The 9,152-nt window shown below is 34.6% G+C and overlaps 2 long non-coding RNA genes across 5 annotated transcripts; both read left to right on the top strand.

Annotated features, from left to right (window-relative positions):
• Nucleotides 1-788: 788 nt before the first annotated feature.
• On the top strand, nt 789-3,015 carry LOC145794995 (uncharacterized). Of its 3 annotated transcripts, XR_014335051.1 has the most exons (4): nt 789-1,354; nt 1,450-1,528; nt 2,596-2,827; nt 2,930-3,014. It is a non-coding gene; the product is annotated as an uncharacterized LOC145794995 (long non-coding RNA). The 3 variants fall into 3 exon arrangements; XR_014335049.1 differs by having other exon boundaries at nt 789-1,528; nt 2,930-3,015; XR_014335050.1 differs by having other exon boundaries at nt 789-1,528; nt 2,596-2,814; nt 2,930-3,001.
• A 284-nt stretch (nt 3,016-3,299) lies between these two features.
• Nucleotides 3,300-5,521, top strand: LOC145794996 (uncharacterized). 2 transcript variants are annotated; one of them, XR_014335053.1, is made up of 3 exons: nt 3,300-3,908; nt 4,051-4,651; nt 4,725-5,113. It is a non-coding gene; the product is annotated as an uncharacterized LOC145794996 (long non-coding RNA). The 2 variants fall into 2 exon arrangements; XR_014335052.1 differs by having other exon boundaries at nt 4,051-5,521.
• Nucleotides 5,522-9,152: the final 3,631 nt, after the last annotated feature.

The following is a 9,152-nucleotide window of genomic DNA, read 5'->3' as shown; positions in this document are numbered from 1 at the left end:
TTTTAGCGACCAATATTTTAGTCGCCGTTGATTGAGATTTGGCGACTAAAAAAGTTTGTCGGCGAAGGTACTTTTTCTGCGACTAATTTGGTCTTTTGGTCGCCAAAAATTTGGGAGGGAAATTTGAACAACCAGGAGGGGGGAAATGAAATTTTTTGGCGACAAAAAAAATTTGGTCGCCAATCAAAAAACGACGTCGTTTTGTACCTGCAAGACAAAAAAAAATAAAAATAAAAATAAAGGCAAATCCAGTGAGTAGCCTTTGTGTATGTGAGGCCGATTTGAACCCTTCTTCCTTTGTGGAATCTATGGAAGGGTTGACGAGTGATATTATCGCGATGAACCCTTCTTCCTGGGTGTCGGGTGGTGGTGGTGGTGGCGGCGGGGGGTGGGTGGTGGTGGCGAGTGGGTGGCAGGTGGCTGGTGGTGAGTGGTGGTGGCAGGTGGTGGTGGCGGAAGACGGTAGTGGAAAATGGTGACGGGTGGTGGCTAGTGTTGGATAGTAAAAAAAAGCCTGAAAATTCAAAACGGAAACACATTTTTTGAGTTTATATTTTTTGGCCAAATTTTTAAACTGAGACAATTGATTTATAAATAAAAAATTTACCAAATAAATTTTTATTTAAATTTTTAAAATTTTTATAAATATAAGCTGTAAACGTAATGTTATCCAACTATACCTAAAAAATTAAAAAAAATAAATAAATCAAAAGTCTCTACTTTTCAACCTCAACATCAATCTTAAAAATAAAGTGAATAAACAAAAACTCAAAGCATTTTCTGGGCAGTGAGGAGGGCGACGAAGAAAAGAAGAGATGATGAATCCTCCATCTCCATTACCATACCTCACCTTTCTTCCTTCACTTCCTAACCCTAACCCTAACCCTAACTTCTTATATTCTCATCTCCACCACCATCCCTCTTCCACCACCACCACCAACTCAATCACTTTACCACTGCCACCTCCGTCTCTGCCACAGCCTCCCGATCTCCCAACCGTTCTCTCAACACTCAAAACACCTCATCCACCTCTCTGAAACCACCCTCCACTCCATCTCCACTCTCCTCCCCACCACCGCCACCGCCCTCTGCCCCTGCCCTTTCAATTTCCACTACCGTCTTCCGCCGAAATCCCTCTTCCGCCACTCCCTCCAATGCCCTTCTTCTCCTTCTCCCATTCTTAACTTCGACCGCCTCCTACTCCAATCACTGCGCTACCCCAACACTCTTAAACCCTCCCAACAACTCTTCAATGAGAACCGTTTCCTTCAAACCCTACACGATCCCAACTCCGACCTTTACTTCTCCCTCGACGATTACTGTGACTTTGGCCCCAATTTCTTCTACCCTAATGGTGCGAAACTTCAAGTTCTAGCCCCCTAATCTTCCAAGCATTGTTTTTGTTTTATAGGGTTTTTGAACTTGATTTTCGATTTCTCTGTTTTATAGGCCAAATCAACCGAAGAACAAATCGAACCTCTTTTCGATTACCACCGTGTTCAACCCTTCGATGTTGTCTGCGTCGACGGTCTATCCTCTCTCTCTCTCTCTCTCTCTCTATATATATATATATATATATGTATGTCTCAGACATTTCTTTTGTCTCAACTCATTTTCTGCTCAACGTTCTTCAGATTTTTTTTTACGACCCTTAATATGAATCAAATCACTCCTTACAAGTGCATTATTTGTTTTATGTTGCATCTGATATTTTTCCTCATTTTATCTTCAATTGGTGCCACTTCTAACTTCATGCATTTGTTTCATATTTGCATGCCACTCATCATCTCAACATTTTCATTTCTAGTACCCTGAATTTTTTAAACATATTACACTGATTTTTTGCCCATATAAATGAAAAATGTTTAGTGTTGTCTCTATAATATAAGATAGTTAGTGTGCAAACTTTCAATAATATTTTATCTGCTCTCATTGAGAGTATAAGCCATAGCATTATTTCATGAAAAGTAACATAAATGTTCATCAAACAAGAATAGGGATCTTGTCGACCTAGCATCATGGTTAAAAAGCAAAAGAGGATGGATTGATATGGTTTTTGCCTAAATCTAAACAATCTGGCATACATTGTAGTGTCACCAACTTTGTGAAATAGGTGAACATGGTGTTGCTCGTGTGTTCTATTTGTGTTATTCTCAGAGGTTATTTCTTTTCATCTATTTTTGAATTGGCTGTTGTTAACTCTTTGAACAGATTTTTTTTGATCATGTTACTTGGTACTTGTTATTTCTCTTAGTCTTAGAAGAAAAAGTACTATGAGATTTCAGTTCTGATGTGTTTCTTCCACTATGTGAACGTGGGCCATCTCAGTCTCTCAAATGTGGAAATACAGTGGGATACAAGCATTTGGGAGGTTGGGGAGAGAATTTGAAAAATTGATGAAACTCTCTCTCTCTCACAAACACAATTGTGATATAATTTTATCATTAAGTTAGTTTTTGATAAAATTCATGCTTAATTGTTTTTAAAGTTGTATTCAGGTATTTATATCAATTGAAGTTTTAATTTTTTTTATTTTGCATCATTAAAATTTACTGCATTGTTGTATCTCATATAGAGATCTATGTTTTGCAACAGGGTACCCCTACAATCTTGATTTCGATTATGGTGCTCTGGGATAGTTATAACATTTCTCTATTAACAATCTTGGTGATCCATTTATAGAGAGCAACTATATAGTCCATTCCGGGCAGTTTGAAGTGGGTGTATTGGATTGGTTTACCCGCCTATGGGAACTTGAGAAGAACAAATATTGGGGTTACATTACAAATTGTGGAACAGAAGGCAAGCTTCATGGTATATTAGTTGGGTTAGTATCAACATGCTTCATTTTTGTGACCTTTTATTTTTATGATGTTTTGACCTATCGTGTATCTTGTCAAAGTTTAAGAAGATTGTACTGATTTTGCAGGAGGGAAGTGTTTCCAGATGGCATTCTGTATGGCTCACGTGAATCACATTATTCTGTTTTCAAACCTGCACGAATGCACATGATGGAATGTGAAAAGGTCAAGACTTTGGTCTCAGGTGAAATTGATTGCAAGGATTTCAAAACTAAACTCCTTTGCCACGAGCAAGCCAGTAATTATCAACGTAAACATTGGTACTTCCCTCACTCTCATGACATCTTGATGTTGCATCACCTTCATGAGAATTTATTCAAACATGTGGTAGGCAAATATAGCATGCTAATTTTGGCCTTAGCACAATGGTAAGGCTGCTCTGTTGTGACCTGGGTGTCCCAGGTTCAAAACACGAAAATTACCTATCCATGCGTGGTGGTAAAGCTGGGTACATCTGACCTTCCCAGGCCCTGCTATAGTAGGAGTTCATGCAGTGGGTTGACCATTTTTCTGGTGGTATCATATTAATGCTCATCGTTTTCTTTTTCTTTTTTAATAATCTTTATGATGCTACTGGATGTTACTATATTAATTTTCAAATTCTCCTGGAAGTAGTTTCATGTAAACAATAACTTCGATATTCTTATTTTAGTTGTTAGAAATTAGAATTCTACTCTGAAAAAGAGAAGTAATTGCTTATAACCAGCTTTGCCTTCCAGTCCCTAGATGTTTCATATGGTATTCAGAATTTGTAATTAATATAGTAACGTCCAGTAGCATCATAGTGATAACAGAGTAACTTTATATAGTGATAAAAATGCCACCATATTGTTAACATGGTGAATTAAAAATGCTCCCCTTTTACCACTGGATCAATTTTTTTTTTCCCATCCCTTTCCCATTTTCCTATAGAAATTCACTAGATAAATTTTCTATTAAGTTTGTGACAGTGTTTGCTGTCACTTCATCTGCAGGGATGTTTTAGAGCTGAAGGAGGCTGTTAAAATTAAAGATGGTGAATCGGAGGCTTATATTTCTGAAATTGAGGTCTGATGATTATGTTTAAGTCCTCAGATAACCATGTAATTTTTCTTGTTCACTGTGGTGATGTTTTTTGTGCCTTGATCCTGCCTTTATTTCTTCTCGCCATTCTGTTTTTCTTTCTTACACTCATTTTCTTTATTTGTAGACTATTAGTCAAGCATATGAAGATATGCAGACACAGAACCAACATTTGTTGCAGCAGGTGGCTGAAACAGATGATTATAATATCAAGGTCTGCATTGTAGTTACTTGCTTCTCCTTTCTTGTTTACCATCTTATTGTTTGTTGTTATGTTATGTAATATTTTAGTATCGTACGCTTCATTATACGTATGTAATGATTCAGTATGTTTAAATGCAAATCAATACGTTTAGCCAATACGTATAGCCAATACGCATTTTATGTTAAAGGGGGGTGGCCTTGGAGTGTGGTGGGTGTGGCGAATGAGGAGTGGTGGTGATGGGTGGCCGATTTTGGGATGGTAGGGGAGATGTGTTAGGTTGCACATAGGAAAAATTATCGGTTTCCTTGTCCTTCATTACCCGTGAGTTGTTATTGTTGAATTTATCACTCCTCTCATAAATTCACATTATGTCAATTTTCATGCTCACTTTTATTCATTATGTTAGCAGGCTAAGCAATTCAGCAGGAGGTTAATTTATTTAGTTGCAACAGAACACTTACCAAAGCAAGTTGAAGAATCCAAAATGGACATGCCCAAAGAAATTTTTCTTAAAGATTACAAGGTGTCTGATTACTACTTTTGTATGGAATTATTATTTTAGATTGGAATATACTTAGTCTCAATGATCTATGCAGCTTTTCTTGGGCACAACGGCGTCAGGTTGCTGCCTTCCTTCCAGGTAACAACTCTCCACTAAGTCCATTTATTGAATTTCGGTTGGCTACGCTACGTCGGACATTCTTTATCTGAGATCACACACATTCCTATAGTTGCCTATTTTGACTTTATTGGTTTAAGAAACATAATGAATATATTAAGTTGTTTCTTAACATTCATTCCCATATGAGGTTGCTTTTGATCATCATGGCCAATTGTTCTTTCGATTTCTGTGTCTTTTGTCCAAAGAATCATGTTTTGATGGTTGGTTCCTTTAGAGTGGTTCCATCATAGTTGGAATTGTGATTCTATCTTGACAAGAAATGTGATAATGATTCGGTTTTTTCTCTTGACCACGAAATCACGGTTTTGGAACAGAAATGTGATAATTTTTTTTTTGCAAAAAATGACAATTGCCGACCAAGAGTTTTGGTCGCAAAAAATACATCTATTGCCGACCAAAATAGCTCTTGGTCGTGGAAACTCACTTTTGCCGACCAAAAGTTTTGGTCGCGAAAAGTAACAAATGGTGACCAAAACCTTTTTTGGTCGTGGAATGTCACAATTGGCGACCAAACTTTTTGGTCGCGGAATGTCACGATTGGCGACCAAAATTTTTGGTCGCGAAATGTCACAATTGGCGACCAAACTTTTTGGTCGTTGAATGTGATAATTGGTGACCAAACTTTTTGGTCGGGGAAATATCACTTTTCGCGACCAAAGTGTTTTAGCGACTAAATGAATTAGTCGCGGTAATGATATATTTCGCGACCAAAAATTTAGTCGGCAAATCCGACTTTTGCCGACCAACCAAAATTTTGGTCGCGAATTACTTTTGCCGACCCTCAATTGGCAACCAAAGTAGCGACCAAAAAATTTGGTCGCGGATAACTTTTGCCGACCAAAAATAGACTTTTAGCGACCAGTTTTTTTATTGCCAAAAGTGTTAATTCTTGTAGTGTAACATAGGTGAACAATAATGTCTAAGATTCATGCCTAAATGGAACTGTGTTTCTACTGATAACAAAATTTATCCAAGTTTAAAAAAAAGGATAAATTACAGTGACCTCCCCTATGGTTTAGAGAAAATATAATAAGTTTCATAATTTTGACATAATTACTTTGATCTTCTTTTAATAAGGTGAAGGGACCCAAATTAAAGATGATGATTTGAAGACAAGGAATATATATGGGTTTTGCATCTCCCTACCTCACAAATCTTGAAATCTTCTTGACTATATAAGATTTTATGTACAACACATCTCTAATTTTTATGTGGTTTTGTTCCCTCAATCTCACACTCGTTAATTTCTTACCCTAAACCACAAATTTTCACTTTCCGGATCTTCTAATGACAAAATACTCAAAATCTTTATTGGTAGAATTTCACCAACACCAAATCTTTTTTTTGATTTTTCACTCAGATTTGCTGACCCACCAATCTCAGATTTTCAGTTTTCTTGTTGTAAACTCAAAGTCAGGAAAGGATGAATAGATAGTTTTTGGGCACATTGAACACAAATAATACAATAAAAAAATTCAAAAAGTAGTCTTTAACTTTGTAATCTCCGCCTGAGTTTGTTCATCTACCCAACAAGAAGTTCGAAGAAACATACAAAGAAAATTCAAAGTACCAACCTTTATTTGTCAAGTTCGTATGAGACAAAAATCAATAAAACCCACTAAAGATGTTGATTTTTAGAGCCGGCATTGATGGTTGGAAAGTATCATATGAAAGCTAGTGAGAGAGAATAATAAGAAATGCATGCAGGTAAGAAAGAGAGTTAAACAAAAATCTGGTGAACAGAAATCATAGAAAGAGTTCACATATGAAATTGATGAGTGTTTGTTAGTGTTAAATTGGGAATTCAAGAAAAACAGAGAGATTGATGGATAATGGATTACAGATGAAATTGAGTTGGGCACCAAAGCATTTAACTCAAATTCCAATGCTAATACCTATATCTACATTCACATATACAAAAAATGAGTACGGTGAGCATCGATTGAATTACCCGTAGCTCTCTAGGGTTTGGTCGTCCTTCAAGATCAGCCATCATCGGCACTAAGGTGGTGGTTCTGCGGCAGAAGGAGGTGCTGCGCGACAGGCAACGGCAGATCGGTGATGGCAAATCCAACACTGATGGTGATTGTTGTTGTTGGGGATAGCAGTTTCAAAGCTAGGGTTTCTAATACAGGGGAGAGAAAGATAATAAAACCCTAGCTATTGCTAAGTGAGTGGTGAGAGGGGGAGAGGGGAAGACGGGGGAAGAGAGGGTTTGATTTGCTTGTGTTTCAACTGTGATACTATATATATATATATATATAAATAAATATAATCACATTTAATTAAAAAAATAAGGGTAAACTACACTGACTCCCCTGAGGTTTATGTTTATTACAGTTCTCTTAACTTTTTGGAAATAACATCTCCCTCTTGAGATTTAAAGTTTCGTTTCAGATTTCCCCTCAACCTTTTTAATTTTTTTGAATACCAATTTTACCCTCATTGGGTAAATTACATTGACACCCCTCACATTTTAGAAATTACAATCCTCTCCCTAAGGTTTAAAGTGGCATTACCAATTGCCCTATCGGTTAGTATTAATTGGAAAAAAAAATTCATTGAAAAAAAAAATTAATTAAAAAAAGTTGTTAATAAAATTTTTAAATTTTTTTTGAAAACCAACGTAAACTCATTTTTTGAATTTACATTTTCTCCTCAAATTTACAAACTAAGACAATCATTTATAAACCAAAAAAATTATCAAACAAGTTTTTATGACAGTTTTTAAAATTTTTGTAAATATAAATTGAAAACTGAAAATGAAATGGTTACCAAACAGCTCTCAGATGGTAAAAATGTCGTAAAATTAAAAAATAATTAAATAACTTACCAACGTAAGAAATGACTTATCAAAAGATTCTTAGGCTATGTATGGTTTGATTTTTAGATTTTTTTTTAAAATTAAAAAATAATTTGGTTAAGAAACAAAAAATAAAAAAATTATTTTTTAAACGAAATTATTTTTTAAAAGTTATTTTTTATTTTTTATTTCTTAACCAAATTTATTTTTAATTTTTAAAAGAAATTTCTAAAAATCAAACCATACATAGCCTAAGAATCTTTTGATAAGTCATTTCTTATGTTGGTAACTTATTTAATTATTTGTTAATTTTACGACATTTTACCATTAACCATTTCGTTTTTAGTTTTCAATTTATATTTACAAAAATTTAAAAAACTGTCATAAAAACTAGTTTGATAATTTTTTTGGTTTATAAATAATTGTCCTAGTTTGTAAATTTGAGGAAAAAACGTAAATTCAAAAAATGAGTTTACGTTGGTTTTTAAACAAAAGTTTAAAAATTTTACAAAGAAATTTTTTTTTCAATTAATTTTTTCCAATGAATTTTTTTTTTCAATGAATTTTTTTTTTCAACTAATACTAACCGAGGGGGCAATTGGTAATAGTACTTTAAACCTTAGGGAGAGGATTGTAATTTCTAAAATGTGAGGGGTGTCAATGAAATTTACCCAATGAGGGTAAAATTGGTATTTAAAAAAATTCAAAGGGCTGAGGGGGGAATCTGTAATGAAACTTTAAATCTCAGGGGGGAGATGTAATTTTCAAAAGGTGAGGGGGGAACTGTAATAAATATAAACCTCAGGGGGTGTCAGTGTAATTTACCCAAAAAATAAATATAATCACACTTAATTAAAAATATATATATAATCACACTTAGAAAGTGTGATTAAAAAACATATATATAATAACATTTAATTAAAAAGTGACATAAAAAATAAATATTATCACACTTAATGATTAAAATATTAATTTAATTTTTTTTATCACATTTCTAATAAAAGTGAGATACTTTAATTTATGAAAGTGTGATCTTTAAATGTTTTTGTAATAGTGAGTTTTTTTTTTATTTTTTTTATTTTTTAATTCGAAGAGAAGTCTGAAAGTTTAGGGATGAGCGAGACAAAGGAAGGGGGTGGGAGAGGGAGCGAAGGTAATTATGGATTAAGTTTTTGCGACGAGTTTAAGGACCATCATTAATGAGCAAAATAAAATCTTTTGCGACGGATTAACAAAAGGCGTTGCAAAAAAAAAAAAGAAAAGATAGGTAATGTACCGTTGCGTATAATATTATTTTTTGTCACGGCCTTAGATTTTCGGTCTCTAATAATGGTAATTAGTTGATGCCTTTTTTGCGATAGTCAAATGCCGTCGCAAAAAAATTAATTTCGCGACGATTTTTTTTGCCATCACAAAATCATTTTGCGACGATTTTCAAACCGTTGCAAAAAGTTCCGCGTCTAAAGCCTCATTTTCTAGTAGTGAGTCGTCTCTATCATTCATGGGTAGAATAGAGGCGCAGATTTGGAAATTGTATAT

The sequence above is a fragment of the Camellia sinensis genome, chromosome 7 (genome assembly GCF_055761805.1).
Source record: "Camellia sinensis isolate YWXY chromosome 7, ASM5576180v1, whole genome shotgun sequence".
Lineage (NCBI taxonomy): Eukaryota > Viridiplantae > Streptophyta > Magnoliopsida > Ericales > Theaceae > Camellia > Camellia sinensis.
Note: the sequence above shows the minus strand (reverse complement) of the source record. Positions and strands in the feature narration are given on the sequence as shown.